This window comes from Aulostomus chinensis, chromosome 5 (genome assembly GCF_037954235.1).
Source record: "Aulostomus chinensis isolate RoL2024-O1b breed Wild chromosome 5, RoL_Achi_v1.0, whole genome shotgun sequence".
NCBI classification, from domain to species: Eukaryota; Metazoa; Chordata; class Actinopteri; order Syngnathiformes; family Aulostomidae; genus Aulostomus; species Aulostomus chinensis.
The window spans coordinates 31,832,306-31,837,608 of record NC_141324.1 but is presented as its reverse complement, the minus strand read 5'-3'; the positions used below and the strand labels follow the sequence as shown (position 1 = coordinate 31,837,608).

The window sequence follows — 5,303 nt, the reverse complement described above, 5'->3', positions numbered from 1 at the left end:
CATCAGCAATACATTCATTAACATAAAAAGATGTAATTACATTAATTAAAACATTTCACTCACTTAGTGAGTCCAACATCAGTCTTATTTTCGTTCCAGCAATCCTCCTTTGTTCCTAAACATCTACAATTCTACAATTTCATTTAGCAGACGCTTTTGTCCAAAGCGACGTACAACACAAGCAAGAATTTACACCTAATTAAGGAAAAGTCCATAGGAAGCGCAAAAGTGCTTCAGTTGTGATTTGGTCACAGGTACTGCCATCTAGTGGCAGAAGAAGTGTTGCCCCCCCACCCTTTTTTTTTTTTTTTTTTAATATAACAGACATACAGCATCACACAACACAGTTAGTGCTACATAGTTACTAAGTGCTGGGTCTTGGACCCTCTGACTGATTCTACCCCAAAGAGGAGCAGAGTCAGGTTCCGTGCCTCGGTGCTCTCTGAACAATTGAGTCTTCAATTGTCTCTTAAAAGTAGAACGGGACTCAGCAGAACGCACAGAGTTCGGTAGTTCGTTCCACCATTTGGGAACAACAGAAGAGAAGAGTCTGGCTACGGATTTGGAGCAGCGCTGGGCTGGAAGCACCAGGCGTCTTTTGCATGCAGAGCATAGTGGGCGAGAAGGAGAGTAGACCTGGATCAGGGATTCCAGGTAGGCTGGAGCCGTTCTTGTGATTGTTTTGTAAACCAAGAGAAGTGCCTTGAATTTGATCCTGGCTGCCACTGGAAGCCAGTGAAGAGAAACCAGCAGTGGGGTGACATGTGCCCTTTTGGGCTGGTTGAAGACCAGACGTGCTGCTGCATTCTGGATCATCTGCAGAGGCTTGAATGAGCCTGCAGGGAGGCCTGCCAGAAGAGAGTTGCAGTAGTCAATGCGTGAGATGACAAGAGCCTGAACCAGAATCTGTGTGGTCTGTTGGGTCAGGAAGGGTCTGATCTTCCTGATGTTGTAAAGGGCATAACGGCAAGACCGAGAAACTGAGGCCACATGAACCTTAAAGGTCAGCTGGTCATCAATCATGACACCCTGGTTTCTGGCTGAGTTTGTGGGCGCAAGTAGGCTCGAGTCAAGTTTGACAGTGACCTGAGGCTGAACAGATGGACAAGCTGGAAAGACCATAAGTTCAGTCTTAGAGAGATTCAGTTGAAGGTGGCGTTCCTTCATCCATGTGGAGATATCAGTCAGACACGCTGATATACGATCTGAGACCGTTCTGTCATCAGGTGGAAAAGAGAGGAAAAGCTGAGTGTCGTCAGCATAACAGTGGTAGGAGAAGCCATGGGAGTGGATCACTGCACCAAGTGAGGTGGTGTACAGAGAGAAGAGAAGGGGACCAAGCACTGACCCCTGAGGAACCCCAGTCGATAGGCCATGTGACCTAGACACCTTTCCTTGCCATGACACTCTGAAGGATCTGCCTGTGAGGTAGTACTTGAACCACAACAAGGCAGAACCAGATATGCCGAGCTCAGAGAGTGTGGAGAGGAGAATGTGATGGTTCACCGTGTCGAAGGCAGCAGACAGGTCCAGCAGAAGTAGGACAGAGCACTGACCAGCAGCTCGAGCTCGTCTCAGTGACTCAGTGACTGACAGGAGTGCGGTCTCAGTGGAGTGGTCACACCTGAAGCCAGACTGAAAAGAGTCAAGTGGGTTGTTGTTCCGCAGATGTTCAGAGACCTGGTTAAATACTGAGCGCTCCAGTATTTTTGACAGGAATGGCAGAAGTGATACTGGCCTGTAGTTTTCAACCTTGGCAGGGTTGAGATTCGGCTTTTTGAGCAGTGGGGTGACACGGGCCTGCTTAAAAGTAGCAGGAAAAATGCCAGTTTCCAGGGAGGAATTGACAATGTGTGTGACTGCAAGTTTGATAGTGGGCAAAATGGTCTGCAGGATGCTGGTGGGTATTGGATCGAGAGGACAAGTTGTAGGTTTTGAGCTCAGGAGAAGTCTGGAGACTTCATCTTCGCTCGGGGGAGCAAAGGAGAAGAGTGTAGCAGCAGTGGCAGGTTGGTGCTGACTGGACTGGTCAGGCTCAGAGAACTGGTTGCTGATTGCAGCAACCTTTTCAGTAAAAAAGGAGGCAAACATGTCTGAAGTCAGCGCAGTGGAAGGCTGAGCAACTGGAGGAGAAAGCAAGGAGTTAAACGCCATAAACAGTTTTCTGGAATCAGAAGTGGCACAGATCTTGTTCTGATAGAAGGCTTTCTGAGCATGAGGTGAAGGAAGCAAGTTTCTGTTTGTATAAGGACAAGTCAGTGGGTTCTTGGGATTTACGCCACTTTCTTTCTGCTGCCCTGAGTCCAGCTCTTTGTTCTCTCAGAACTTCAGAGAGCCATGGACTTGGTTGTTTTTTCTTGGCTGGTTTGGACACCAGGGGGCAGAGTTTGTCCAGAAAGGATGCCAGAGAGGAACAGAGTGTTTCTTTAGCCTCATGAACAGAAAGTGAGGAGACGTGCGAGTGGTCAGGCATGACGGAGTTCACCTCATCAGACAGCTGTGCTGCTGTGAGGGATTTCAGGTTTCTGCGGAAGGAAACCGTCTGTGTGGATGTCTGCAATTGCGGAAAGGCAGCCGCAAATTTGACCAAGAAATGGTCTGACAGGTGGAGTGGGGTAACTGTCACATCTGTTATGGAGCAGTTACGAGTCAGCTCCAAGACAAGAACTTTACCAGCTTTGTGGGTGGGAGGAGAAGGAGCTAGTTTGAGTGCAACGGAGGAGATGAGTGCCAGGAAGTCGTTTGCCAGAGTTCTGTCAAGGTGGATGTTCATGTCTCCCATGACAATCAGTGGTGTGCCATCGTCAGGGATGTCAGAGAGTAACATGTCCATCTCCGAGACAAAGCCATCCAGATTCCCCCCTGGTGGGCGGTACACAACCAGAACATATGCTTTGATGGGAGCAGTGACACTTAAAGCATGATATTCAAATGTTGTCTCGCTGTTCGACGGGCGTAGTGCAGAAAGAGACCAGTGCTCAGGAATGAGCATGCCAGCACCGCCTCCTCGTCCAGTAGAGCGAGGGGTGTGGCTTAGTGTGGCGGACTCAGAGAGTGCAGCTGGGGTAGCAGTGTTTTCTGGGCGGATCCATGTCTCAGTCAGGGCTAGGACCTGAATGTCTGAGAGTTTCATCAGTGAACTGATGAATTCTGTCTTGTTGACTGCTGACTGACAGTTCCAAAGACCAAACGTGACAGAGTGTGGGCTGGGACCACTTTCTGGGAGTGCGGACAGATTTTGCGGATTGCGTTTCCGGTAGACTGTACGTTTTTTACGATTGCCAACAATGACCGGGATGTGTGTGGGACACATTGTACGATAAACTTAGGTCGGAAAGGCTGCAGCGGTAGTCGGTGTCCTAGCTCGATGGACACGCTCAGGTAGACTCGCAGGTCTTTACCTTTTGTGGTCATAAACTTGTGCCACAAGTTTGGTGGTGTGCCTTTCCAGTTTGGACAAAAACGTTCACTCCAGATGAACTGTGATTAATCGTTTGAACTCTCTGATCTGAAACCAAAGACAAACAAAATCATATCCAGATAACTCAGACCCCAAGTACCCTCAACTACTGAATGAACAGGTCCCCATCAGACAAACCTCGTAGTGTGAGAGAGAACTAGAGTTACCCAAGTTTCACTGAACAGACCATCGCTCCATGAGGTCTTGGACTGTGGGGCAGTCATTGACAATCTCTTTTCTCTGAGAGCGAAAGACTTCTCCATTTTCTCATTAATTATCTTCCCGTTGTTCTTCACTTCCTTCAGCAGATCTGGTCTCTCATTCTCTAAAGTTTCCTCTGTCTCTCCGAATGGCAGTGGTGGCAGGCAACTCACTTCAGCTTTCTTCAGCCTTTTGGTGAACATTCTTCATTTGTGCATCGTCTCTTCGGTGTGTTAACCTCCAGTTCTGGAATGGCGAGCTGGCGGCCTCTTAACTTTGCCCGGTGATTGCCCATTTTATACTTGAGCCTCTGTTGCCAGCCATATTAGCCATTAAAAGAAGAGAAAAATACAAATTCAATCCATAAAAAAACTAAACCTGTGTCCTCTGTTCATAATCATTAAGAATTGGATCTTACCGTATCTCGGCTGTGGCCTGGAAGTTGCAAAGTGATGAGAAAATGACCTTCTAGGTTCGGTAGAAGGGAAGAAAAAAAGTGTTATCCATGAAAATTTAAATACATTTCTATTAACACAGCCACAGTCAACCCAGACAGACACACACGTTTGTACTAGCTGCTAGCCCTCACCGAACCAAAACCCAATTCAAGCATAAACTCTAAAGCCAAGTCTTGCCTCTCACAAAGAGACAGTTAGTCCCTGCCAGTGTAGTAAAAGTCACAATTTTGTCCCCATGTGGACGGAAACACAGGCGGACGCGATATTCCTCTCAAATGCGGGTATCCGGTTTTGCACTTGTTTTCATCCAAACGTTGCAAACAAGGTCGGGAGTTGCAGTAGACTATGGGGCGACAAATACACAGACACACAAAACCTACAAACAAGGTTGGGGCAGAGGACGAGCTGACTGGTGGGATCGAACGGGACGGCTGCGGCTCGCGCTCCCGTTTCGTAGGCGCGTCCAGTTTGAAACCAACTTTGAATTTGATCAGCGAGAGTGGCGGTAGGGTGGGTCTGGGTCAGACCCTCAGGTCATACCAGACAGCACAAATACATTCGCTCAGCCTTAACGTTCTATCTGTTCAACGTTTACCATTTTACCATGCAAGCCAGCAGCACATCCAACTTTGCTCAAACCACCGCCTCCAGGCAAGAAACCACAAGTGCGCTAGCTAGCTAACATTAGCAGAGACGAGACGACGAAAAACGAGCCGCACCGACTTACACAAAAAATAACACATAAAACGGGCCTTAGGGCGTTTGTGTGGTTGTTGGCTTTTGTCAAGACTTACCTCTGCGGTCCCATGTCGACTCAAATCCCACTGCTGGTCCACGGTCTCAGGTGCCCACACGTGCGAGGGAAGAAGCACTCAACAGCTCAGCGTGCAACGAGTGGCCTCTGACGTCACGCAACGAGCGGCCTCTGTATATATTGTAGGAATTTTTCAACAAGTCATCATTAATCAATCAGAAGGACCCACAGAGTCTATGTATTGCGCTGTTCAAAATCCGGAGAGGACACCTTCCAGTTGGTTCAAAAGAATTTATTCAGATTAACAGGAAAGAATACAGAGCTCTGGAGATGGTCTTCCCCTATGCTGGAGTCAGCATACGCAGATGCGTCGTCCCTGGCGTTGGGGCAAGAAGTCCAACGATCTAACTATCTTCTCCAGTTTTATGTG

At 48.1% G+C, this 5,303-nt stretch overlaps 1 long non-coding RNA gene across 1 annotated transcript; it reads right to left on the bottom strand.

Moving 5' to 3' along the window:
• Positions 1-3,884: 3,884 nt before the first annotated feature.
• LOC147262219 (uncharacterized) lies at positions 3,885-4,935 on the bottom strand. The gene is made up of 3 exons (XR_015116147.1): positions 4,914-4,935; positions 4,080-4,129; positions 3,885-3,971 (listed from the first exon to the last, which is right to left on the bottom strand). It is a non-coding gene; the product is annotated as an uncharacterized LOC147262219 (long non-coding RNA).
• Positions 4,936-5,303: the final 368 nt, after the last annotated feature.